We start from the raw sequence: 27,194 nt of genomic DNA, 5'->3' as shown, positions 1-27,194 counted from the left end.
GCAGCATCCCTCCGAACACCACCCTTGAACTAGATCCGAACCACTATGTGCCTCCATCGGATACAGGGCTTTGACAGACTTGTCAAAATTATTGGGGGAGCTCTGATCACTGAAATAAATTAATGAATGACTCACTCCCTCCCTTTTTTAAGTTTTGGCCTCAGTGTTCGGAATCACGTAAGAGCCCATGAATTCCATAAAAATATTAAAATTTTAATTTACAGTTCGAATGCAAAATTCCAATTGTTCACGAATGGATATGTCACAAGTTTCGTCAACCATAATAGCAAAATATTCCCGACTTTTAATATCTGCTACCACGGAGCGCAAAACAGATCTCCCTAATATATCAACGATCTCGTTTTGAATGTCATGTGAGAGCCATTTGTAGCCCGAACGTCCCATCCACTCTCCTAGTTCATGCACATCTTCTGTTGAAACTCTTTTTGGTAAAAATGTTAACAATACTCATAATTATATACTTAGTATATAGTAATAAGTCATGTGTTTTGCTGTATCTGGTCATAGCCCCCCCAAAGTTGATGGTCTAGAACATTTCAATTGTGAATTTAAAGTTAAGTTCATGTGGCACAATTCAGAGTAAACCTTACAAGAGAAGCAAAATAATATATTAAATCCTCTTAAGCAAAATTATTTTGGGGGCTCTGCCCCCACATCGTTAACATTGGGGGGGTCGAGCCCCCCCCCCAGGCCCCATGAAGTCGGCGCCTATGATCGGATACATGGCTATTTGTTTTTAAAAAGTTGGATTTATTGTTGGGAATGAAACATGGATATTTGTTTTTAAAAGAGTTGGATTTATTGTTGAGTAGAATTAATTGAAGATACTGTTGCATAAGACATAATAAGTATATTGAAAAGAACATCTAGAGTTAAGTAAGTAAGTATTAAATAAACAAATACAGTGACGTGGGGCGATGTCGACGCTTGGGGTAACAATCAGTGGCGTGCGCAAGGGAGGTTGGTGTGAGTCTTAATCCCCCTCCGCGCTTTAGGGCTCAGTATTCTTAAAAATAGGTGGCAATGGAGGTACAGGCAGAAATCTTCCCTTTCCCTTCGGGCGGTTGTCTATACCTGGATCTGGTAAGGCGGAAGAAGAGCCAGCTAAGGTATTTAGCCTTGCCAGCTGATCACATTGAGGGACGAGAAGCGCGTGGAAAGAAATGTTGCATATGAACATAGGCTTCAAGATAATAAATATTGTGATTTGAAAATAATTAGACTCGTGATTGATTGATCTATCTCTGCTAGACTAGCTACTCCTCAGTGCACGTCACTGAACAAATACGCACAATAAACGTTTCTGTAACAGTAACACTTAAAGTATATTATTCATAAGGTTACAATTTTTCGTCATTAAAACCGTACATGTTTCTTATTAGAGCGCCAAAATTCCATCTCTCCCTGGAGAGAAGTCTTATCTTGAGCAGCCCCTGCATAGTACGTAGTCGCGATAAAGGTAATTGTTGCGAATCAGATGGCAATGCAATGTTCATCTTATTTAGAATCTTCACCCCATATTTACATAAGACACCTCACTCCCCCTTCCCTGATCAAATGACCTCCCCCTCTCTTGCATGTAAATGACGATACTGAGATAGGTATTTGACACTCATATTTTATTCGAGTCTACAAGTGAAATGGTTTGAAGAGTTGAACAGACAGAGATTTGGATATTCTGGGCGTCAACAAATACAATACTTTGACCCTCTGTGAATATTGTAGTGTCGGAAAATGAAAGTCGCCCAACGTGGGGCTCGAACCCACGACCCTGAGATGAAGAGTTTCTTGCTCTACCGACTGAGCTAGCCGGGCTTGCACCTACACTATGGCAAAAGTTGGTCATACCTCTACATAGTATTGTGGCAGAAGTAAACGGATATTCTTGAGCTAATGTGTGATAATTTTTCTACAGGTGATTAGATTAATTTAGATAGACACATTCAATTTTAAGACTCAACGAACCCTAGACCGTTAGGTTAAAAGCATAAAGATCTATCGACCGAGCTATCCGGGCACATAACATCCCTTCGGTTGCAATATTCGGTCGACTTCATAAATTTCATGAAAACACTTCAGACAGACAGCCATCAAAGGACGATTCTACTTACTCACTTTTACAAACAAAAATGGCAACCAAATTATTTTTTAGAAAAGTATCCACAAAGATTTTACACAACAAACCTTTGAGATTCGAAGCTGAACAATTTACATAAATACCCACTACGATACCTTTGGTAGCATTACAGGACGAGGTGGCCGAGTGGTTAAGGCGTTGGACTGCTAATCTAATGGGCTCTGCCCGCGTGGGTTCGAATCCCGTCCTCGTCGTTACAAATTTTCTTCTCACTATCAAGGATATTATTGATTTCTTATAGTAAAGAATTCCCGCTTCGTGGCCATCTCGTTCAAGTGTCCTGCAGGGAGAGCTTAACAACTTTTAATCTGAGATCTCGGCCATTGTATGGGAGCGGTGTGAGGCAATTGGGGAGCAACGAATGAGTAGCGTAACCCGGTTTTGTAAAACATACAACAAAGAGTGGAATTTCGTTGCGCTGACCACAACTAACCTCTAAAGTGATGCCAAGGCAACTCGAGTGCAGGCGAATCTTAGCAATGTGGATGAAAATAGGAGGTGAGAGAATTGGGCCTGTGTGCCATTTTGTGGAAGCTCTGGTGATCTGTGGAAGCCCCGCGTTCGTGCTTTCCTGGACAAGTTGTTTGGTAACTTTGATTTTAGTTTACGATATCGTCCACCCGCAAACGCCAAAGTTTAACCGGTTTTACCCTGCAAGTAGAACTTATTCTTATGTTTTTCTCAGCCGGACCCTGTGGTCGAGTGGTTATTTCATCGCGCTGAAATGCTAGAGGTTCTTTGTTCTTCCCCACGCCTACGCCCCTATCGACCGTGTGGCAGCATCCCTCCGAACACCACCCTTGAACTAGATCCGAACCACTATGTGCCTCCATCGGATACAGGGCTTTGACAGACTTGTCAAAATTATTGGGGGAGCTCTGATCACTGAAATAAATTAATGAATGACTCACTCCCTCCCTTTTTTAAGTTTTGGCCTCAGTGTTCGGAATCACGTAAGAGCCCATGAATTCCATAAAAATATTAAAATTTTAATTTACAGTTCGAATGCAAAATTCCAATTGTTCACGAATGGATATGTCACAAGTTTCGTCAACCATATTAGCAAAATATTCCCGACTTTTAATATCTGCTACCACGGAGCGCAAAACAGATCTCCCTAATATATCAACGATCTCGTTTTGAATGTCATGTGAGAGCCATTTGTAGCCCGAACGTCCCATCCACTCTCCTAGTTCATGCACATCTTCTGTTGAAACTCTTTTTGGTAAAAATGTTAACAATACTCATAATTATATACTTAGTATATAGTAATAAGTCATGTGTTTTGCTGTATCTGGTCATAGCCCCCCCAAAGTTGATGGTCTAGAACATTTCAATTGTGTATTTAAAGTTAAGTTCATGTGGCACAATTCAGAGTAAACCTTACAAGAGAAGCAAAATAATATACTAAATCCTCTTAAGCAAAATTATTTGGGGGGCTCTGCCCCCACATCGTTAACATTGGGGGGGTCGAGCCCCCCACCCCAGGCCCCATGAAGTCGGCGCCTATGATCGGATACAAGGCTATTTGTTTTTAAAAGAGTTGGATTTATTGTTGGGAATGAAACATGGCTATTTGTTTTTAAAAGAGTTGGATTTATTGTTGAGTAGAATTAATTGAAGATACTGTTGCATAAGACATAATAAGTATATTGAAAAGAACATCTAGAGTTAAGTAAGTAAGTATTAAATAAACAAATACAGTGACGTGGGGCGATGTCGACACTTGGGGTAACAATCAGTGGCGTGCGCAAGGGAGGTTGGTGTGAGTCATAATCCCCCTCCGCGCTTTAGGGCTCAGTATTCTTAAAAATAGGTGGCAATGGAGGTACAGGCAGAAATCTTCCCTTTCCCTTCGGGCGGTTGTCTATACCTGGATCTGGTAAGGCGGAAGAAGAGCCAGCTAAGGTATTTAGCCTTGCCAGCTGATCACATTGAGGGACGAGAAGCGCGTGGAAAGAAATGTTGCATATGAACATAAGCTTCAAGATAATAAATATTGTGATTTGAAAATAATTAGAGACGTGATTGATTGATCTATCTCTGCTAGACTAGCTACTCCTCAGTGCACGTCACTGAACAAATACGCACAATAAACGTTTCTGTAACAGTAACACTTAAAGTATATTATTCATAAGGTTACAATTTTTCGTCATTAAAACCGTACATGTTTCTTATTAGAGCGCCAAAATTCCATCTCTCCCTGGAGAGAAGTCTTATCTTGAGCAGCCCCTGTATAGTACGTAGTCGCGATAAAGGTAATTGTTGCGAATCAGATGGCAATGCAATGTTCATCTTATTTAGAATCTTCACCCCATATTTACATAAGACACCTCACTCCCCCTTCCCTGATCAAATGACCTCCCCCTCTCTTGCATGTAAATGACGATACTGAGATAGGTATTTGACACTCATATTTTATTCGAGTCTACAAGTGAAATGGTTTGAAGAGTTGAACAGACAGAGATTTGGATATTCTGGGCGTCAACAAATACAATACTTTGACCCTCTGTGAATATTGTAGTGTCGGAAAATGAAAGTCGCCCAACGTGGGGCTCGAACCCACGACCCTGAGATGAAGAGTCTCTTGCTCTACCGACTGAGCTAGCCGGGCTTGCACCTACACTATGGCAAAAGTTGGTCATACCTCTACATAGCACTGTGGCAGAAGTAAACGGATATTCTTGAGCTAATGTGTGATAATTTTTCTACAGGTGATTAGATTAAATTAGATAGACACATTCAATTTTAAGACTCAACGAACCCTAGACCGTTAGGTTAAAAGCCTAAAGATCTATCGACCGAGCTATCCGGGCACATAACATCCCTTCGGTTGCAATATTCGGTCGACTTCATAAATTTCATGAAAACACTTCAGACAGACAGCCTTCAAAGGACGATTCTACTTACTCACTTTTACAAACAAAAATGGCAACCAAATTATTTTTTAGAAAAGTATCCACAAAGATTTTACACAACAAAACTTTGAGATTCGAAGCTGAACAATTTACATAAATACCCACTACGATACCTTTGGTAGCATTACAGGACGAGGTGGCCGAGTGGTTAAGGCGTTGGACTGCTAATCCAATGGGCTCTGCCCGCGTGGGTTCGAATCCCATCCTCGTCGTTACAAATTTTCTTCTCACTATCAAGGATATTATTGATTTCTTATAGTAAAGAATTCCCGCTTCGTGGCCATCTCGTTCAAGTGTCCTGCAGGGAGAGCTTAACAACTTTTAATCTGAGATCTCGGCCATTGTATGGGAGCGGTGTGAGGCAATTGGGGAGCAACGAATGAGTAGCGTAACCCGGTTTTGTAAAACATACAACAAAGAGTGGAATTTCGTTGCGCTGACCACAACTAACCTCTAAAGTGATGCCAAGGCAACTCGAGTGTAGGCGAATCTTAGCAATGTGGATGAAAATAGGAGGTGAGAGAATTGGGCCTGTGTGCCATTTTGTGGAAGCTCTGGTGATCTGTGGAAGCCCCGCGTTCGTGCTTTTTTGGACAAGTTGTTTGGTAACATTGATTTTAGTTTACGATATCGTCCACCCGCAAACGCCAAAGTTTAACCGGTTTTACCCTGCAAGTAGAACTTATTCTTATGTTTTTCTCAGCCGGACCCTGTGGTCGAGTGGTTATTTCATCGCGCTGAAATGCTAGAGGTTCTTTGTTCTTCCCCACGCCTACGCCCCTATCGACCGTGTGGCAGCATCCCTCCGAACACCACCCTTGAACTAGATCCGAACCACTATGTGCCTCCATCGGATACAGGGCTTTGACAGACTTGTCAAAATTATTGGGGGAGCTCTGATCACTGAAATAAATTAATGAATGACTCACTCCCTCCCTTTTTTAAGTTTTGGCCTCAGTGTTCGGAATCACGTAAGAGCCCATGAATTCCATAAAAATATTAAAATTTTAATTTACAGTTCGAATGCAAAATTCCAATTGTTCACGAATGGATATGTCACAAGTTTCGTCAACCATAATAGCAAAATATTCCCGACTTTTAATATCTGCTACCACGGAGCGCAAAACAGATCTCCCTAATATATCAACGATCTCGTTTTGAATGTCATGTGAGAGCCATTTGTAGCCCGAACGTCCCATCCACTCTCCTAGTTCATGCACATCTTCTGTTGAAACTCTTTTTGGTAAAAATGTTAACAATACTCATAATTATATACTTAGTATATAGTAATAAGTCATGTGTTTTGCTGTATCTGGTCATAGCCCCCCCAAAGTTGATGGTCTAGAACATTTCAATTGTGTATTTAAAGTTAAGTTCATGTGGCACAATTCAGAGTAAACCTTACAAGAGAAGCAAAATAATATACTAAATCCTCTTAAGCAAAATTATTTTGGGGGCTCTGCCCCCACATCGTTAACATTGGGGGGGTCGAGCCCCCCACCCCAGGCCCCATGAAGTCGGCGCCTATGATCGGATACAAGGCTATTTGTTTTTAAAAGAGTTGGATTTATTGTTGGGAATGAAACATGGCTATTTGTTTTTAAAAGAGTTGGATTTATTGTTGAGTAGAATTAATTGAAGATACTGTTGCATAAGACATAATAAGTATATTGAAAAGAACATCTAGAGTTAAGTAAGTAAGTATTAAATAAACAAATACAGTGACGTGGGGCGATGTCGACACTTGGGGTAACAATCAGTGGCGTGCGCAAGGGAGGTTGGTGTGAGTCATAATCCCCCTCCGCGCTTTAGGGCTCAGTATTCTTAAAAATAGGTGGCAATGGAGGTACAGGCAGAAATCTTCCCTTTCCCTTCGGGCGGTTGTCTATACCTGGATCTGGTAAGGCGGAAGAAGAGCCAGCTAAGGTATTTAGCCTTGCCAGCTGATCACATTGAGGGACGAGAAGCGCGTGGAAAGAAATGTTGCATATGAACATAAGCTTCAAGATAATAAATATTGTGATTTGAAAATAATTAGAGACGTGATTGATTGATCTATCTCTGCTAGACTAGCTACTCCTCAGTGCACGTCACTGAACAAATACGCACAATAAACGTTTCTGTAACAGTAACACTTAAAGTATATTATTCATAAGGTTACAATTTTTCGTCATTAAAACCGTACATGTTTCTTATTAGAGCGCCAAAATTCCATCTCTCCCTGGAGAGAAGTCTTATCTTGAGCAGCCCCTGCATAGTACGTAGTCGCGATAAAGGTAATTGTTGCGAATCAGATGGCAATGCAATGTTCATCTTATTTAGAATCTTCACCCCATATTTACATAAGACACCTCACTCCCCCTTCCCTGATCAAATGACCTCCCCCTCTCTTGCATGTAAATGACGATACTGAGATAGGTATTTGACACTCATATTTTATTCGAGTCTACAAGTGAAATGGTTTGAAGAGTTGAACAGACAGAGATTTGGATATTCTGGGCGTCAACAAATACAATACTTTGACCCTCTGTGAATATTGTAGTGTCGGAAAATGAAAGTCGCCCAACGTGGGGCTCGAACCCACGACCCTGAGATGAAGAGTCTCTTGCTCTACCGACTGAGCTAGCCGGGCTTGCACCTACACTATGGCAAAAGTTGGTCATACCTCTACATAGCACTGTGGCAGAAGTAAACGGATATTCTTGAGCTAATGTGTGATAATTTTTCTACAGGTGATTAGATTAAATTAGATAGACACATTCAATTTTAAGACTCAACGAACCCTAGACCGTTAGGTTAAAAGCCTAAAGATCTATCGACCGAGCTATCCGGGCACATAACATCCCTTCGGTTGCAATATTCGGTCGACTTCATAAATTTCATGAAAACACTTCAGACAGACAGCCTTCAAAGGACGATTCTACTTACTCACTTTTACAAACAAAAATGGCAACCAAATTATTTTTTAGAAAAGTATCCACAAAGATTTTACACAACAAAACTTTGAGATTCGAAGCTGAACAATTTACATAAATACCCACTACGATACCTTTGGTAGCATTACAGGACGAGGTGGCCGAGTGGTTAAGGCGTTGGACTGCTAATCCAATGGGCTCTGCCCGCGTGGGTTCGAATCCCATCCTCGTCGTTACAAATTTTCTTCTCACTATCAAGGATATTATTGATTTCTTATAGTAAAGAATTCCCGCTTCGTGGCCATCTCGTTCAAGTGTCCTGCAGGGAGAGCTTAACAACTTTTAATCTGAGATCTCGGCCATTGTATGGGAGCGGTGTGAGGCAATTGGGGAGCAACGAATGAGTAGCGTAACCCGGTTTTGTAAAACATACAACAAAGAGTGGAATTTCGTTGCGCTGACCACAACTAACCTCTAAAGTGATGCCAAGGCAACTCGAGTGTAGGCGAATCTTAGCAATGTGGATGAAAATAGGAGGTGAGAGAATTGGGCCTGTGTGCCATTTTGTGGAAGCTCTGGTGATCTGTGGAAGCCCCGCGTTCGTGCTTTTTTGGACAAGTTGTTTGGTAACATTGATTTTAGTTTACGATATCGTCCACCCGCAAACGCCAAAGTTTAACCGGTTTTACCCTGCAAGTAGAACTTATTCTTATGTTTTTCTCAGCCGGACCCTGTGGTCGAGTGGTTATTTCATCGCGCTGAAATGCTAGAGGTTCTTTGTTCTTCCCCACGCCTACGCCCCTATCGACCGTGTGGCAGCATCCCTCCGAACACCACCCTTGAACTAGATCCGAACCACTATGTGCCTCCATCGGATACAGGGCTTTGACAGACTTGTCAAAATTATTGGGGGAGCTCTGATCACTGAAATAAATTAATGAATGACTCACTCCCTCCCTTTTTTAAGTTTTGGCCTCAGTGTTCGGAATCACGTAAGAGCCCATGAATTCCATAAAAATATTAAAATTTTAATTTACAGTTCGAATGCAAAATTCCAATTGTTCACGAATGGATATGTCACAAGTTTCGTCAACCATAATAGCAAAATATTCCCGACTTTTAATATCTGCTACCACGGAGCGCAAAACAGATCTCCCTAATATATCAACGATCTCGTTTTGAATGTCATGTGAGAGCCATTTGTAGCCCGAACGTCCCATCCACTCTCCTAGTTCATGCACATCTTCTGTTGAAACTCTTTTTGGTAAAAATGTTAACAATACTCATAATTATATACTTAGTATATAGTAATAAGTCATGTGTTTTGCTGTATCTGGTCATAGCCCCCCCAAAGTTGATGGTCTAGAACATTTCAATTGTGTATTTAAAGTTAAGTTCATGTGGCACAATTCAGAGTAAACCTTACAAGAGAAGCAAAATAATATATTAAATCCTCTTAAGCAAAATTATTTTGGGGGCTCTGCCCCCACATCGTTAACATTGGGGGGGTCGAGCCCCCCCCAGGCCCCATGAAGTCGGCGCCTATGATCGGATACATGGATATTTGTTTTTAAAAGAGTTGGATTTATTGTTGAGAAGAATTAATTGAAGATACTGTTGCATAAGACATAATAAGTATATTGAAAAGAACATCTAGAGTTAAGTAAGTAAGTATTAAATAAACAAATACAGTGACGTGGGGCGATGTCGACACTTGGGGTAACAATCAGTGGCGTGCGCAAGGGAGGTTGGTGTGAGTCATAATCCCCCTCCGCGCTTTAGGGCTCAGTATTCTTAAAAATAGGTGGCAATGGAGGTACAGGCAGAAATCTTCCCTTTCCCTTCGGGCGGTTGTCTATACCTGGATCTGGTAAGGCGGAAGAAGAGCCAGCTAAGGTATTTAGCCTTGCCAGCTGATCACATTGAGGGACGAGAAGCGCGTGGAAAGAAATGTTGCATATGAACATAGGCTTCAAGATAATAAATATTGTGATTTGAAAATAATTAGAGACGTGATTGATTGATCTATCTCTGTTAGACTAGCTACTCCTCAGTGCACGTCACTGAACAAATACGCACAATAAACGTTTCTGTAACAGTAACACTTAAAGTATATTATTCATAAGGTTACAATTTTTCGTCATTAAAACCGTACATGTTTCTTATTAGAGCGCCAAAATTCCATCTCTCCCTGGAGAGAAGTCTTATCTTGAGCAGCCCCTGCATAGTACGTAGTCGCGATAAAGGTAATTGTTGCGAATCAGATGGCAATGCAATGTTCATCTTATTTAGAATCTTCACCCCATATTTACATAAGACACCTCACTCCCCCTTCCCTGATCAAATGACCTCCCCCTCTCTTGCATGTAAATGACGATACTGAGATAGGTATTTGACACTCATATTTTATTCGAGTCTACAAGTGAAATGGTTTGAAGAGTTGAACAGACAGAGATTTGGATATTCTGGGCGTCAACAAATACAATACTTTGACCCTCTGTGAATATTGTAGTGTCGGAAAATGAAAGTCGCCCAACGTGGGGCTCGAACCCACGACCCTGAGATTAAGAGTCTCATGCTCTACCGACTGAGCTAGCCGGGCTTGCACCTACACTATGGCAAAAGTTGGTCATACCTCTACATGGCATTGTGGCAGAAGTAAACGGATATTCTTGAGCTAATGTGTGATAATTTTTCTACAGGTGATTAGATTAAATTAGATAGACACATTCAATTTTAAGACTCAACGAACCCTAGACCGTTAGGTTAAAAGCCTAAAGATCTATCGACCGAGCTATCCGGGCGCATAACATCCCTTCGGTTGCAATATTCGGTCGACTTCATAAATTTCATGACAACACTTCAGACAGACAGCCATCAAAGGACGATTCTACTTACTCACTTTTACAAACAAAAATGGCAACCAAATTATTTTTTAGAAAAGTATCCACAAAGATTTCACAGAACAAACCTTTGAGATTCGAAGCTGAACAATTTACATAAATACCCACTACGATACCTTTGGTAGCATTACAGGACGAGGTGGCCGAGTGGTTAAGGCGATGGACTGCTAATACAATGGGCTCTGCCCGCGTGGGTTCGAATCCCATCCTCGTCGTTACAAATTTTCTTCTCACTATCAAGGATATTATTGATTTCTTATAGTAAAGAATTCCCGCTTCGTGGCCATCTCGTTCAAGTGTCCTGCAGGGAGAGCTTAACAACTTTTAATCTGAGATCTCGGCCAGTGTATGGGAGCGGTGTGAGGCAATTGGGGAGCAACGAATGAGTAGCGTAACCCGGTTTTGTAAAACATACAACAAAGAGTGGAATTTCGTTGCGCTGACCACAACTAACCTCTAAAGTGATGCCAAGGCAGCTCGAGTGTAGGCGAATCTTAGCAATGTGGATGAAAATAGGAGGTGAGAGAATCGGGCCTGTGTGCCATTTTGTGGAAGCTCTGGTGATCTGTGGAAGCCCCGCGTTCGTGCTTTCCTGGACAAGTTGTTTGGTAACTTTGATTTTAGTTTACGATATCGTCCACCCGCAAACGCCAAAGTTTAACCGGTTTTACCCTGCAAGTAGAACTTATTCTTATGTTTTTCTCAGCCGGACCCTGTGGTCGAGTGGTTATTTCATCGCGCTGAAATGCTAGAGGTTCTTTGTTCGAATCCCTCTCGGGCATGATCTTCGTGTTTGTCCGAACAATGAGAACCAACGTGGATACAGTGAAAATTGACATGTGTGAAAGATTGTGAAAATGTGTGAATGACGGGTATACTGCCGAATAGAGAAATCCCGCTCGGGCTTGTTTGTTTGTGAATGTCCATTCATCAATTTCATCATTTTATCACTCATCCCCATCTTCGCAATTTAGCCAAGAGGCACAAAACGCGAAGTAAAACAAACTAAGTCAATCAAATCTTGTTTTCCCCACGCCTACGCCCCTATCGACCGTTTGGCAGCATCCCTCCGAACACCACCCTTGAACTAGATCCGAACCACTATGTGCCTCCATCGGATACAGGGCTTTGACAGACTTGTCAAAATTATTGGGGGAGCTCTGATCACTGAAATAAATTAGTGAATGACTCACTCCCTCCCTTTTTTAAGTTTTGGCCTCAGTGTTCGGAATCACGTAAGAGCCCATGAATTCCATAAAAATATTAAAATTTTAATTTACAGTTCGAATGCAAAATTCCAATTGTTCACGAATGGATATGTCACAAGTTTCGTCAACCATAATAGCAAAATATTCCCGACTTTTAATATCTGCTACCACGGAGCGCAAAACAGATCTCCCTAATATATCAACGATCTCGTTTTGAATGTCATGTGAGAGCCATTTGTAGCCCGAACGTCCCATCCACTCTCCTAGTTCATGCACATCTTCTGTTGAAACTCTTTTTGGTAAAAATGTTAACAATACTCATAATTATATACTTAGTATATAGTAATAAGTCATGTGTTTTGCTGTATCTGGTCATAGCCCCCCCAAAGTTGATGGTCTAGAACATTTCAATTGTGTATTTAAAGTTAAGTTCATGTGGCACAATTCAGAGTAAACCTTACAAGAGAAGCAAAATAATATATTAAATCCTCTTAAGCAAAATTATTTTGGGGGCTCTGCCCCCACATCGTTAACATTGGGGGGGTCGAGCCCCCCCCCCAGGCCCCATGAAGTCGGCGCCTATGATCGGATACATGGCTATTTGTTTTTAAAAGAGTTGGATTTATTGTTGAGAAGAATTAATTGAAGATACTGTTGCATAAGACATAATAAGTATATTGAAAAGAACATCTAGAGTTAAGTAAGTAAGTATTAAATAAACAAATACAGTGACGTGGGGCGATGTCGACACTTGGGGTAACAATCAGTGGCGTGCGCAAGGGAGGTTGGTGTGAGTCATAATCCCCCTCCGCGCTTTACGGCTCAGTATTCTTAAAAATAGGGGGCAATGGAGGTACAGGCAGAAATCTTCCCTTTCCCTTCGGGCGGTTGTCTATACCTGGATCTGGTAAGGCGGAAGAAGAGCCAGCTAAGGTATTTAGCCTTGCCAGCTGATCACATTGAGGGACGAGAAGCGCGTGGAAAGAAATGTTGCATATGAACATAGGCTTCAAGATAATAAATATTGTGATTTGAAAATAATTAGAGACGTGATTGATTGATCTATCTCTGCTAGACTAGCTACTCCTCAGTGCACGTCACTGAACAAATACGCACAATAAACGTTTCTGTAACAGTAACACTTAAAGTATATTATTCATAAGGTTACAATTTATCGTCATTAAAACCGTACATGTTTCTTATTAGAGCGCCAAAATTCCATCTCTCCCTGGAGAGAAGTCTTATCTTGAGCAGCCCCTGCATAGTACGTAGTCGCGATAAAGGTAATTGTTGCGAATCAGATGGCAATGCAATGTTCATCTTATTTAGAATATTCACCCCATATTTACATAAGACACCTCACTCCACCTTCCCTGATCAAATGACCTCCCCCTCTCTTGCATGTAAATGACGATACTGAGATAGGTATTTGACACTCATATTTTATTCGAGTCTACAAGTGAAATGGTTTGAAGAGTTGAACAGACAGAGATTTGGATATTCTGGGCGTCAACAAATACAATACTTTGACCCTCTGTGAATATTGTAGTGTCGGAAAATGAAAGTCGCCCAACGTGGGGCTCGAACCCACGACCCTGAGATTAAGAGTCTCATGCTCTACCGACTGAGCTAGCCGGGCTTGCACCTACACTATGGCAAAAGTTGGTCATACCTCTACATGGCATTGTGGCAGAAGTAAACGGATATTCTTGAGCTAATGTGTGATAATTTTTCTACAGGTGATTAGATTAAATTAGATAGACACATTCAATTTTAAGACTCAACGAACCCTAGACCGTTAGGTTAAAAGCCTAAAGATCTATCGACCGAGCTATCCGGGCGCATAACATCCCTTCGGTTGCAATATTCGGTCGACTTCATAAATTTCATGACAACACTTCAGACAGACAGCCATCAAAGGACGATTCTACTTACTCACTTTTACAAACAAAAATGGCAACCAAATTATTTTTTAGAAAAGTATCCACAAAGATTTCACAGAACAAACCTTTGAGATTCGAAGCTGAACAATTTACATAAATACCCACTACGATACCTTTGGTAGCATTACAGGACGAGGTGGCCGAGTGGTTAAGGCGATGGACTGCTAATACAATGGGCTCTGCCCGCGTGGGTTCGAATCCCATCCTCGTCGTTACAAATTTTCTTCTCACTATCAAGGATATTATTGATTTCTTATAGTAAAGAATTCCCGCTTCGTGGCCATCTCGTTCAAGTGTCCTGCAGGGAGAGCTTAACAACTTTTAATCTGAGATCTCGGCCAGTGTATGGGAGCGGTGTGAGGCAATTGGGGAGCAACGAATGAGTAGCGTAACCCGGTTTTGTAAAACATACAACAAAGAGTGGAATTTCGTTGCGCTGACCACAACTAACCTCTAAAGTGATGCCAAGGCAGCTCGAGTGTAGGCGAATCTTAGCAATGTGGATGAAAATAGGAGGTGAGAGAATCGGGCCTGTGTGCCATTTTGTGGAAGCTCTGGTGATCTGTGGAAGCCCCGCGTTCGTGCTTTCCTGGACAAGTTGTTTGGTAACTTTGATTTTAGTTTACGATATCGTCCACCCGCAAACGCCAAAGTTTAACCGGTTTTACCCTGCAAGTAGAACTTATTCTTATGTTTTTCTCAGCCGGACCCTGTGGTCGAGTGGTTATTTCATCGCGCTGAAATGCTAGAGGTTCTTTGTTCGAATCCCTCTCGGGCATGATCTTCGTGTTTGTCCGAACAATGAGAACCAACGTGGATACAGTGAAAATTGACATGTGTGAAAGATTGTGAAAATGTGTGAATGACGGGTATACTGCCGAATAGAGAAATCCCGCTCGGGCTTGTTTGTTTGTGAATGTCCATTCATCAATTTCATCATTTTATCACTCATCCCCATCTTCGCAATTTAGCCAAGAGGCACAAAACGCGAAGTAAAACAAACTAAGTCAATCAAATCTTGTTTTCCCCACGCCTACGCCCCTATCGACCGTTTGGCAGCATCCCTCCGAACACCACCCTTGAACTAGATCCGAACCACTATGTGCCTCCATCGGATACAGGGCTTTGACAGACTTGTCAAAATTATTGGGGGAGCTCTGATCACTGAAATAAATTAGTGAATGACTCACTCCCTCCCTTTTTTAAGTTTTGGCCTCAGTGTTCGGAATCACGTAAGAGCCCATGAATTCCATAAAAATATTAAAATTTTAATTTACAGTTCGAATGCAAAATTCCAATTGTTCACGAATGGATATGTCACAAGTTTCGTCAACCATAATAGCAAAATATTCCCGACTTTTAATATCTGCTACCACGGAGCGCAAAACAGATCTCCCTAATATATCAACGATCTCGTTTTGAATGTCATGTGAGAGCCATTTGTAGCCCGAACGTCCCATCCACTCTCCTAGTTCATGCACATCTTCTGTTGAAACTCTTTTTGGTAAAAATGTTAACAATACTCATAATTATATACTTAGTATATAGTAATAAGTCATGTGTTTTGCTGTATCTGGTCATAGCCCCCCCAAAGTTGATGGTCTAGAACATTTCAATTGTGTATTTAAAGTTAAGTTCATGTGGCACAATTCAGAGTAAACCTTACAAGAGAAGCAAAATAATATATTAAATCCTCTTAAGCAAAATTATTTTGGGGGCTCTGCCCCCACATCGTTAACATTGGGGGGGTCGAGCCCCCCCCCAGGCCCCATGAAGTCGGCGCCTATGATCGGATACATGGCTATTTGTTTTTAAAAGAGTTGGATTTATTGTTGAGAAGAATTAATTGAAGATACTGTTGCATAAGACATAATAAGTATATTGAAAAGAACATCTAGAGTTAAGTAAGTAAGTATTAAATAAACAAATACAGTGACGTGGGGCGATGTCGACACTTGGGGTAACAATCAGTGGCGTGCGCAAGGGAGGTTGGTGTGAGTCATAATCCCCCTCCGCGCTTTAGGGCTCAGTATTCTTAAAAATAGGGGGCAATGGAGGTACAGGCAGAAATCTTCCCTTTCCCTTCGGGCGGTTGTCTATACCTGGATCTGGTAAGGCGGAAGAAGAGCCAGCTAAGGTATTTAGCCTTGCCAGCTGATCACATTGAGGGACGAGAAGCGCGTGGAAAGAAATGTTGCATATGAACATAGGCTTCAAGATAATAAATATTGTGATTTGAAAATAATTAGAGACGTGATTGATTGATCTATCTCTGCTAGACTAGCTACTCCTCAGTGCACGTCACTGAACAAATACGCACAATAAACGTTTCTGTAACAGTAACACTTAAAGTATATTATTCATAAGGTTACAATTTATCGTCATTAAAACCGTACATGTTTCTTATTAGAGCGCCAAAATTCCATCTCTCCCTGGAGAGAAGTCTTATCTTGAGCAGCCCCTGCATAGTACGTAGTCGCGATAAAGGTAATTGTTGCGAATCAGATGGCAATGCAATGTTCATCTTATTTAGAATCTTCACCCCATATTTACATAAGACACCTCACTCCACCTTCCCTGATCAAATGACCTCCCCCTCTCTTGCATGTAAATGACGATACTGAGATAGGTATTTGACACTCATATTTTATTCGAGTCTACAAGTGAAATGGTTTGAAGAGTTGAACAGACAGAGATTTGGATATTCTGGGCGTCAACAAATACAATACTTTGACCCTCTGTGAATATTGTAGTGTCGGAAAATGAAAGTCGCCCAACGTGGGGCTCGAACCCACGACCCTGAGATGAAGAGTTTCTTGCTCTACCGACTGAGCTAGCCGGGCTTGCACCTACACTATGGCAAAAGTTGGTCATACCTCTACATAGTATTGTGGCAGAAGTAAACGGATATTCTTGAGCTAATGTGTGATAATTTTTCTACAGGTGATTAGATTAATTTAGATAGACACATTCAATTTTAAGACTCAACGAACCCTAGACCGTTAGGTTAAAAGCATAAAGATCTATCGACCGAGCTATCCGGGCACATAACATCCCTTCGGTTGCAATATTCGGTCGACTTCATAAATTTCATGAAAACACTTCAGACAGACAGCCATCAAAGGACGATTCTACTTACTCACTTTTACAAACAAAAATGGCAACCAAATTATTTTTTAGAAAAGTATCCACAAAGATTTTACACAACAAACCTTTGAGATTCGAAGCTGAACAATTTACATAAATACCCACTACGATACCTTTGGTAGCATTACAGGACGAGGTGGCCGAGTGGTTAAGGCGTTGGACTGCTAATCTAATGGGCTCTGCCCGCGTGGGTTCGAATCCCGTCCTCGTCGTTACAAATTTTCTTCTCACTATCAAGGATATTATTGATTTCTTATAGTAAAGAATTCCCGCTTCGTGGCCATCTCGTTCAAGTGTCCTGCAGGGAGAGCTTAACAACTTTTAATCTGAGATCTCGGCCAGTGTATGGGAGCGGTGTGAGGCAATTGGGGAGCAACGAATGAGTAGCGTAACCCGGTTTTGTAAAACATACAACAAAGAGTGGAATTTCGTTGCGCTGACCACAACTAACCTCTAAAGTGATGCCAAGGCAACTCGAGTGCAGGCGAATCTTAGCAATGTGGATGAAAATAGGAGGTGAGAGAATTGGGCCTGTATGCCATTTTGTGGAAGCTCTGGTGATCTGTGGAAGCCCCGCGTTCGTGCTTTCCTGGACAAGTTGTTTGGTAACTTTGATTTTAGTTTACGATATCGTCCACCCGCAAACGCCAAAGTTTAACCGGTTTTACCCTGCAAGTAGAACTTATTCTTATGTTTTTCTCAGCCGGACCCTGTGGTCGAGTGGTTATTTCATCGCGCTGAAATGCTAGAGGTTCTTTGTTCTTCCCCACGCCTACGCCCCTATCGACCGTGTGGCAGCATCCCTCCGAACACCACCCTTGAACTAGATCCGAACCACTATGTGCCTCCATCGGATACAGGGCTTTGACAGACTTGTCAAAATTATTGGGGGAGCTCTGATCACTGAAATAAATTAATGAATGACTCACTCCCTCCCTTTTTTAAGTTTTGGCCTCAGTGTTCGGAATCACGTAAGAGCCCATGAATTCCATAAAAATATTAAAATTTTAATTTACAGTTCGAATGCAAAATTCCAATTGTTCACGAATGGATATGTCACAAGTTTCGTCAACCATATTAGCAAAATATTCCCGACTTTTAATATCTGCTACCACGGAGCGCAAAACAGATCTCCCTAATATATCAACGATCTCGTTTTGAATGTCATGTGAGAGCCATTTGTAGCCCGAACGTCCCATCCACTCTCCTAGTTCATGCACATCTTCTGTTGAAACTCTTTTTGGTAAAAATGTTAACAATACTCATAATTATATACTTAGTATATAGTAATAAGTCATGTGTTTTGCTGTATCTGGTCATAGCCCCCCCAAAGTTGATGGTCTAGAACATTTCAATTGTGTATTTAAAGTTAAGTTCATGTGGCACAATTCAGAGTAAACCTTACAAGAGAAGCAAAATAATATACTAAATCCTCTTAAGCAAAATTATTTGGGGGGCTCTGCCCCCACATCGTTAACATTGGGGGGGTCGAGCCCCCCACCCCAGGCCCCATGAAGTCGGCGCCTATGATCGGATACAAGGCTATTTGTTTTTAAAAGAGTTGGATTTATTGTTGGGAATGAAACATGGCTATTTGTTTTTAAAAGAGTTGGATTTATTGTTGAGTAGAATTAATTGAAGATACTGTTGCATAAGACATAATAAGTATATTGAAAAGAACATCTAGAGTTAAGTAAGTAAGTATTAAATAAACAAATACAGTGACGTGGGGCGATGTCGACACTTGGGGTAACAATCAGTGGCGTGCGCAAGGGAGGTTGGTGTGAGTCATAATCCCCCTCCGCGCTTTAGGGCTCAGTATTCTTAAAAATAGGTGGCAATGGAGGTACAGGCAGAAATCTTCCCTTTCCCTTCGGGCGGTTGTCTATACCTGGATCTGGTAAGGCGGAAGAAGAGCCAGCTAAGGTATTTAGCCTTGCCAGCTGATCACATTGAGGGACGAGAAGCGCGTGGAAAGAAATGTTGCATATGAACATAAGCTTCAAGATAATAAATATTGTGATTTGAAAATAATTAGAGACGTGATTGATTGATCTATCTCTGCTAGACTAGCTACTCCTCAGTGCACGTCACTGAACAAATACGCACAATAAACGTTTCTGTAACAGTAACACTTAAAGTATATTATTCATAAGGTTACAATTTTTCGTCATTAAAACCGTACATGTTTCTTATTAGAGCGCCAAAATTCCATCTCTCCCTGGAGAGAAGTCTTATCTTGAGCAGCCCCTGCATAGTACGTAGTCGCGATAAAGGTAATTGTTGCGAATCAGATGGCAATGCAATGTTCATCTTATTTAGAATCTTCACCCCATATTTACATAAGACACCTCACTCCCCCTTCCCTGATCAAATGACCTCCCCCTCTCTTGCATGTAAATGACGATACTGAGATAGGTATTTGACACTCATATTTTATTCGAGTCTACAAGTGAAATGGTTTGAAGAGTTGAACAGACAGAGATTTGGATATTCTGGGCGTCAACAAATACAATACTTTGACCCTCTGTGAATATTGTAGTGTCGGAAAATGAAAGTCGCCCAACGTGGGGCTCGAACCCACGACCCTGAGATGAAGAGTCTCTTGCTCTACCGACTGAGCTAGCCGGGCTTGCACCTACACTATGGCAAAAGTTGGTCATACCTCTACATAGCACTGTGGCAGAAGTAAACGGATATTCTTGAGCTAATGTGTGATAATTTTTCTACAGGTGATTAGATTAAATTAGATAGACACATTCAATTTTAAGACTCAACGAACCCTAGACCGTTAGGTTAAAAGCCTAAAGATCTATCGACCGAGCTATCCGGGCACATAACATCCCTTCGGTTGCAATATTCGGTCGACTTCATAAATTTCATGAAAACACTTCAGACAGACAGCCTTCAAAGGACGATTCTACTTACTCACTTTTACAAACAAAAATGGCAACCAAATTATTTTTTAGAAAAGTATCCACAAAGATTTTACACAACAAAACTTTGAGATTCGAAGCTGAACAATTTACATAAATACCCACTACGATACCTTTGGTAGCATTACAGGACGAGGTGGCCGAGTGGTTAAGGCGTTGGACTGCTAATCCAATGGGCTCTGCCCGCGTGGGTTCGAATCCCATCCTCGTCGTTACAAATTTTCTTCTCACTATCAAGGATATTATTGATTTCTTATAGTAAAGAATTCCCGCTTCGTGGCCATCTCGTTCAAGTGTCCTGCAGGGAGAGCTTAACAACTTTTAATCTGAGATCTCGGCCATTGTATGGGAGCGGTGTGAGGCAATTGGGGAGCAACGAATGAGTAGCGTAACCCGGTTTTGTAAAACATACAACAAAGAGTGGAATTTCGTTGCGCTGACCACAACTAACCTCTAAAGTGATGCCAAGGCAACTCGAGTGTAGGCGAATCTTAGCAATGTGGATGAAAATAGGAGGTGAGAGAATTGGGCCTGTGTGCCATTTTGTGGAAGCTCTGGTGATCTGTGGAAGCCCCGCGTTCGTGCTTTTTTGGACAAGTTGTTTGGTAACATTGATTTTAGTTTACGATATCGTCCACCCGCAAACGCCAAAGTTTAACCGGTTTTACCCTGCAAGTAGAACTTATTCTTATGTTTTTCTCAGCCGGACCCTGTGGTCGAGTGGTTATTTCATCGCGCTGAAATGCTAGAGGTTCTTTGTTCTTCCCCACGCCTACGCCCCTATCGACCGTGTGGCAGCATCCCTCCGAACACCACCCTTGAACTAGATCCGAACCACTATGTGCCTCCATCGGATACAGGGCTTTGACAGACTTGTCAAAATTATTGGGGGAGCTCTGATCACTGAAATAAATTAATGAATGACTCACTCCCTCCCTTTTTTAAGTTTTGGCCTCAGTGTTCGGAATCACGTAAGAGCCCATGAATTCCATAAAAATATTAAAATTTTAATTTACAGTTCGAATGCAAAATTCCAATTGTTCACGAATGGATATGTCACAAGTTTCGTCAACCATAATAGCAAAATATTCCCGACTTTTAATATCTGCTACCACGGAGCGCAAAACAGATCTCCCTAATATATCAACGATCTCGTTTTGAATGTCATGTGAGAGCCATTTGTAGCCCGAACGTCCCATCCACTCTCCTAGTTCATGCACATCTTCTGTTGAAACTCTTTTTGGTAAAAATGTTAACAATACTCATAATTATATACTTAGTATATAGTAATAAGTCATGTGTTTTGCTGTATCTGGTCATAGCCCCCCCAAAGTTGATGGTCTAGAACATTTCAATTGTGTATTTAAAGTTAAGTTCATGTGGCACAATTCAGAGTAAACCTTACAAGAGAAGCAAAATAATATACTAAATCCTCTTAAGCAAAATTATTTGGGGGGCTCTGCCCCCACATCGTTAACATTGGGGGGGTCGAGCCCCCCACCCCAGGCCCCATGAAGTCGGCGCCTATGATCGGATACAAGGCTATTTGTTTTTAAAAGAGTTGGATTTATTGTTGGGAATGAAACATGGCTATTTGTTTTTAAAAGAGTTGGATTTATTGTTGAGTAGAATTAATTGAAGATACTGTTGCATAAGACATAATAAGTATATTGAAAAGAACATCTAGAGTTAAGTAAGTAAGTATTAAATAAACAAATACAGTGACGTGGGGCGATGTCGACACTTGGGGTAACAATCAGTGGCGTGCGCAAGGGAGGTTGGTGTGAGTCATAATCCCCCTCCGCGCTTTAGGGCTCAGTATTCTTAAAAATAGGTGGCAATGGAGGTACAGGCAGAAATCTTCCCTTTCCCTTCGGGCGGTTGTCTATACCTGGATCTGGTAAGGCGGAAGAAGAGCCAGCTAAGGTATTTAGCCTTGCCAGCTGATCACATTGAGGGACGAGAAGCGCGTGGAAAGAAATGTTGCATATGAACATAAGCTTCAAGATAATAAATATTGTGATTTGAAAATAATTAGAGACGTGATTGATTGATCTATCTCTGCTAGACTAGCTACTCCTCAGTGCACGTCACTGAACAAATACGCACAATAAACGTTTCTGTAACAGTAACACTTAAAGTATATTATTCATAAGGTTACAATTTTTCGTCATTAAAACCGTACATGTTTCTTATTAGAGCGCCAAAATTCCATCTCTCCCTGGAGAGAAGTCTTATCTTGAGCAGCCCCTGCATAGTACGTAGTCGCGATAAAGGTAATTGTTGCGAATCAGATGGCAATGCAATGTTCATCTTATTTAGAATCTTCACCCCATATTTACATAAGACACCTCACTCCCCCTTCCCTGATCAAATGACCTCCCCCTCTCTTGCATGTAAATGACGATACTGAGATAGGTATTTGACACTCATATTTTATTCGAGTCTACAAGTGAAATGGTTTGAAGAGTTGAACAGACAGAGATTTGGATATTCTGGGCGTCAACAAATACAATACTTTGACCCTCTGTGAATATTGTAGTGTCGGAAAATGAAAGTCGCCCAACGTGGGGCTCGAACCCACGACCCTGAGATGAAGAGTCTCTTGCTCTACCGACTGAGCTAGCCGGGCTTGCACCTACACTATGGCAAAAGTTGGTCATACCTCTACATAGCACTGTGGCAGAAGTAAACGGATATTCTTGAGCTAATGTGTGATAATTTTTCTACAGGTGATTAGATTAAATTAGATAGACACATTCAATTTTAAGACTCAACGAACCCTAGACCGTTAGGTTAAAAGCCTAAAGATCTATCGACCGAGCTATCCGGGCACATAACATCCCTTCGGTTGCAATATTCGGTCGACTTCATAAATTTCATGAAAACACTTCAGACAGACAGCCTTCAAAGGACGATTCTACTTACTCACTTTTACAAACAAAAATGGCAACCAAATTATTTTTTAGAAAAGTATCCACAAAGATTTTACACAACAAAACTTTGAGATTCGAAGCTGAACAATTTACATAAATACCCACTACGATACCTTTGGTAGCATTACAGGACGAGGTGGCCGAGTGGTTAAGGCGTTGGACTGCTAATCCAATGGGCTCTGCCCGCGTGGGTTCGAATCCCATCCTCGTCGTTACAAATTTTCTTCTCACTATCAAGGATATTATTGATTTCTTATAGTAAAGAATTCCCGCTTCGTGGCCATCTCGTTCAAGTGTCCTGCAGGGAGAGCTTAACAACTTTTAATCTGAGATCTCGGCCATTGTATGGGAGCGGTGTGAGGCAATTGGGGAGCAACGAATGAGTAGCGTAACCCGGTTTTGTAAAACATACAACAAAGAGTGGAATTTCGTTGCGCTGACCACAACTAACCTCTAAAGTGATGCCAAGGCAACTCGAGTGTAGGCGAATCTTAGCAATGTGGATGAAAATAGGAGGTGAGAGAATTGGGCCTGTGTGCCATTTTGTGGAAGCTCTGGTGATCTGTGGAAGCCCCGCGTTCGTGCTTTTTTGGACAAGTTGTTTGGTAACATTGATTTTAGTTTACGATATCGTCCACCCGCAAACGCCAAAGTTTAACCGGTTTTACCCTGCAAGTAGAACTTATTCTTATGTTTTTCTCAGCCGGACCCTGTGGTCGAGTGGTTATTTCATCGCGCTGAAATGCTAGAGGTTCTTTGTTCTTCCCCACGCCTACGCCCCTATCGACCGTGTGGCAGCATCCCTCCGAACACCACCCTTGAACTAGATCCGAACCACTATGTGCCTCCATCGGATACAGGGCTTTGACAGACTTGTCAAAATTATTGGGGGAGCTCTGATCACTGAAATAAATTAATGAATGACTCACTCCCTCCCTTTTTTAAGTTTTGGCCTCAGTGTTCGGAATCACGTAAGAGCCCATGAATTCCATAAAAATATTAAAATTTTAATTTACAGTTCGAATGCAAAATTCCAATTGTTCACGAATGGATATGTCACAAGTTTCGTCAACCATAATAGCAAAATATTCCCGACTTTTAATATCTGCTACCACGGAGCGCAAAACAGATCTCCCTAATATATCAACGATCTCGTTTTGAATGTCATGTGAGAGCCATTTGTAGCCCGAACGTCCCATCCACTCTCCTAGTTCATGCACATCTTCTGTTGAAACTCTTTTTGGTAAAAATGTTAACAATACTCATAATTATATACTTAGTATATAGTAATAAGTCATGTGTTTTGCTGTATCTGGTCATAGCCCCCCCAAAGTTGATGGTCTAGAACATTTCAATTGTGTATTTAAAGTTAAGTTCATGTGGCACAATTCAGAGTAAACCTTACAAGAGAAGCAAAATAATATATTAAATCCTCTTAAGCAAAATTATTTTGGGGGCTCTGCCCCCACATCGTTAACATTGGGGGGGTCGAGCCCCCCCCAGGCCCCATGAAGTCGGCGCCTATGATCGGATACATGGATATTTGTTTTTAAAAGAGTTGGATTTATTGTTGAGAAGAATTAATTGAAGATACTGTTGCATAAGACATAATAAGTATATTGAAAAGAACATCTAGAGTTAAGTAAGTAAGTATTAAATAAACAAATACAGTGACGTGGGGCGATGTCGACACTTGGGGTAACAATCAGTGGCGTGCGCAAGGGAGGTTGGTGTGAGTCATAATCCCCCTCCGCGCTTTAGGGCTCAGTATTCTTAAAAATAGGTGGCAATGGAGGTACAGGCAGAAATCTTTCCTTTCCCTTCGGGCGGTTGTCTATACCTGGATCTGGTAAGGCGGAAGAAGAGCCAGCTAAGGTATTTAGCCTTGCCAGCTGATCACATTGAGGGACGAGAAGCGCGTGGAAAGAAATGTTGCATATGAACATAGGCTTCAAGATAATAAATATTGTGATTTGAAAATAATTAGAGACGTGATTGATTGATCTATCTCTGTTAGACTAGCTACTCCTCAGTGCACGTCACTGAACAAATACGCACAATAAACGTTTCTGTAACAGTAACACTTAAAGTATATTATTCATAAGGTTACAATTTTTCGTCATTAAAACCGTACATGTTTCTTATTAGAGCGCCAAAATTCCATCTCTCCCTGGAGAGAAGTCTTATCTTGAGCAGCCCCTGCATAGTACGTAGTCGCGATAAAGGTAATTGTTGCGAATCAGATGGCAATGCAATGTTCATCTTATTTAGAATCTTCACCCCATATTTACATAAGACACCTCACTCCCCCTTCCCTGATCAAATGACCTCCCCCTCTCTTGCATGTAAATGACGATACTGAGATAGGTATTTGACACTCATATTTTATTCGAGTCTACAAGTGAAATGGTTTGAAGAGTTGAACAGACAGAGATTTGGATATTCTGGGCGTCAACAAATACAATACTTTGACCCTCTGTGAATATTGTAGTGTCGGAAAATGAAAGTCGCCCAACGTGGGGCTCGAACCCACGACCCTGAGATTAAGAGTCTCATGCTCTACCGACTGAGCTAGCCGGGCTTGCACCTACACTATGGCAAAAGTTGGTCATACCTCTACATGGCATTGTGGCAGAAGTAAACGGATATTCTTGAGCTAATGTGTGATAATTTTTCTACAGGTGATTAGATTAAATTAGATAGACACATTCAATTTTAAGACTCAACGAACCCTAGACCGTTAGGTTAAAAGCCTAAAGATCTATCGACCGAGCTATCCGGGCGCATAACATCCCTTCGGTTGCAATATTCGGTCGACTTCATAAATTTCATGACAACACTTCAGACAGACAGCCATCAAAGGACGATTCTACTTACTCACTTTTACAAACAAAAATGGCAACCAAATTATTTTTTAGAAAAGTATCCACAAAGATTTCACAGAACAAACCTTTGAGATTCGAAGCTGAACAATTTACATAAATACCCACTACGATACCTTTGGTAGCATTACAGGACGAGGTGGCCGAGTGGTTAAGGCGATGGACTGCTAATACAATGGGCTCTGCCCGCGTGGGTTCGAATCCCATCCTCGTCGTTACAAATTTTCTTCTCACTATCAAGGATATTATTGATTTCTTATAGTAAAGAATTCCCGCTTCGTGGCCATCTCGTTCAAGTGTCCTGCAGGGAGAGCTTAACAACTTTTAATCTGAGATCTCGGCCAGTGTATGGGAGCGGTGTGAGGCAATTGGGGAGCAACGAATGAGTAGCGTAACCCGGTTTTGTAAAACATACAACAAAGAGTGGAATTTCGTTGCGCTGACCACAACTAACCTCTAAAGTGATGCCAAGGCAGCTCGAGTGTAGGCGAATCTTAGCAATGTGGATGAAAATAGGAGGTGAGAGAATCGGGCCTGTGTGCCATTTTGTGGAAGCTCTGGTGATCTGTGGAAGCCCCGCGTTCGTGCTTTCCTGGACAAGTTGTTTGGTAACTTTGATTTTAGTTTACGATATCGTCCACCCGCAAACGCCAAAGTTTAACCGGTTTTACCCTGCAAGTAGAACTTATTCTTATGTTTTTCTCAGCCGGACCCTGTGGTCGAGTGGTTATTTCATCGCGCTGAAATGCTAGAGGTTCTTTGTTCGAATCCCTCTCGGGCATGATCTTCGTGTTTGTCCGAACAATGAGAACCAACGTGGATACAGTGAAAATTGACATGTGTGAAAGATTGTGAAAATGTGTGAATGACGGGTATACTGCCGAATAGAGAAATCCCGCTCGGGCTTGTTTGTTTGTGAATGTCCATTCATCAATTTCATCATTTTATCACTCATCCCCATCTTCGCAATTTAGCCAAGAGGCACAAAACGCGAAGTAAAACAAACTAAGTCAATCAAATCTTGTTTTCCCCACGCCTACGCCCCTATCGACCGTTTGGCAGCATCCCTCCGAACACCACCCTTGAACTAGATCCGAACCACTATGTGCCTCCATCGGATACAGGGCTTTGACAGACTTGTCAAAATTATTGGGGGAGCTCTGATCACTGAAATAAATTAGTGAATGACTCACTCCCTCCCTTTTTTAAGTTTTGGCCTCAGTGTTCGGAATCACGTAAGAGCCCATG

The 27,194-nt window shown here is 41.5% G+C and overlaps 18 non-coding genes across 18 annotated transcripts; 9 read left to right on the top strand and 9 right to left on the bottom strand.

The window, feature by feature from the left end:
- Positions 1-1,763: 1,763 nt before the first annotated feature.
- On the bottom strand, positions 1,764-1,836 carry TRNAK-CUU (transfer RNA lysine (anticodon CUU)). Its single transcript has one exon. It is a non-coding gene; the product is annotated as a tRNA-Lys (tRNA).
- Positions 1,837-2,270: 434 nt separating this feature from the next.
- TRNAS-GCU (transfer RNA serine (anticodon GCU)) lies at positions 2,271-2,352 on the top strand. The gene has a single exon. It is a non-coding gene; the product is annotated as a tRNA-Ser (tRNA).
- Positions 2,353-4,699: 2,347 nt separating this feature from the next.
- On the bottom strand, positions 4,700-4,772 carry TRNAK-CUU (transfer RNA lysine (anticodon CUU)). Its single transcript has one exon. It is a non-coding gene; the product is annotated as a tRNA-Lys (tRNA).
- A 434-nt stretch (positions 4,773-5,206) lies between these two features.
- TRNAS-GCU (transfer RNA serine (anticodon GCU)) lies at positions 5,207-5,288 on the top strand. Its single transcript has one exon. It is a non-coding gene; the product is annotated as a tRNA-Ser (tRNA).
- A 2,347-nt stretch (positions 5,289-7,635) lies between these two features.
- Positions 7,636-7,708, bottom strand: TRNAK-CUU (transfer RNA lysine (anticodon CUU)). The gene has a single exon. It is a non-coding gene; the product is annotated as a tRNA-Lys (tRNA).
- Positions 7,709-8,142: 434 nt separating this feature from the next.
- Positions 8,143-8,224, top strand: TRNAS-GCU (transfer RNA serine (anticodon GCU)). The gene has a single exon. It is a non-coding gene; the product is annotated as a tRNA-Ser (tRNA).
- Positions 8,225-10,520: 2,296 nt separating this feature from the next.
- Positions 10,521-10,593, bottom strand: TRNAK-CUU (transfer RNA lysine (anticodon CUU)). The gene has a single exon. It is a non-coding gene; the product is annotated as a tRNA-Lys (tRNA).
- A 434-nt stretch (positions 10,594-11,027) lies between these two features.
- TRNAS-GCU (transfer RNA serine (anticodon GCU)) lies at positions 11,028-11,109 on the top strand. Its single transcript has one exon. It is a non-coding gene; the product is annotated as a tRNA-Ser (tRNA).
- A 2,559-nt stretch (positions 11,110-13,668) lies between these two features.
- TRNAK-CUU (transfer RNA lysine (anticodon CUU)) lies at positions 13,669-13,741 on the bottom strand. The gene has a single exon. It is a non-coding gene; the product is annotated as a tRNA-Lys (tRNA).
- Positions 13,742-14,175: 434 nt separating this feature from the next.
- TRNAS-GCU (transfer RNA serine (anticodon GCU)) lies at positions 14,176-14,257 on the top strand. The gene has a single exon. It is a non-coding gene; the product is annotated as a tRNA-Ser (tRNA).
- A 2,558-nt stretch (positions 14,258-16,815) lies between these two features.
- On the bottom strand, positions 16,816-16,888 carry TRNAK-CUU (transfer RNA lysine (anticodon CUU)). Its single transcript has one exon. It is a non-coding gene; the product is annotated as a tRNA-Lys (tRNA).
- A 434-nt stretch (positions 16,889-17,322) lies between these two features.
- TRNAS-GCU (transfer RNA serine (anticodon GCU)) lies at positions 17,323-17,404 on the top strand. The gene has a single exon. It is a non-coding gene; the product is annotated as a tRNA-Ser (tRNA).
- A 2,347-nt stretch (positions 17,405-19,751) lies between these two features.
- On the bottom strand, positions 19,752-19,824 carry TRNAK-CUU (transfer RNA lysine (anticodon CUU)). The gene has a single exon. It is a non-coding gene; the product is annotated as a tRNA-Lys (tRNA).
- Positions 19,825-20,258: 434 nt separating this feature from the next.
- TRNAS-GCU (transfer RNA serine (anticodon GCU)) lies at positions 20,259-20,340 on the top strand. Its single transcript has one exon. It is a non-coding gene; the product is annotated as a tRNA-Ser (tRNA).
- Positions 20,341-22,687: 2,347 nt separating this feature from the next.
- On the bottom strand, positions 22,688-22,760 carry TRNAK-CUU (transfer RNA lysine (anticodon CUU)). Its single transcript has one exon. It is a non-coding gene; the product is annotated as a tRNA-Lys (tRNA).
- Positions 22,761-23,194: 434 nt separating this feature from the next.
- On the top strand, positions 23,195-23,276 carry TRNAS-GCU (transfer RNA serine (anticodon GCU)). The gene has a single exon. It is a non-coding gene; the product is annotated as a tRNA-Ser (tRNA).
- Positions 23,277-25,572: 2,296 nt separating this feature from the next.
- On the bottom strand, positions 25,573-25,645 carry TRNAK-CUU (transfer RNA lysine (anticodon CUU)). The gene has a single exon. It is a non-coding gene; the product is annotated as a tRNA-Lys (tRNA).
- A 434-nt stretch (positions 25,646-26,079) lies between these two features.
- TRNAS-GCU (transfer RNA serine (anticodon GCU)) lies at positions 26,080-26,161 on the top strand. The gene has a single exon. It is a non-coding gene; the product is annotated as a tRNA-Ser (tRNA).
- The last annotated feature ends 1,033 nt before the right edge of the window (positions 26,162-27,194 follow it).

Source organism: Lepisma saccharinum, chromosome 2, assembly GCF_977018435.1.
Source record: "Lepisma saccharinum chromosome 2, izLepSacc3.1, whole genome shotgun sequence".
Classification (NCBI taxonomy): domain Eukaryota; kingdom Metazoa; phylum Arthropoda; class Insecta; order Zygentoma; family Lepismatidae; genus Lepisma; species Lepisma saccharinum.
This window is presented reverse-complemented; position numbering and strand designations above follow the sequence as displayed.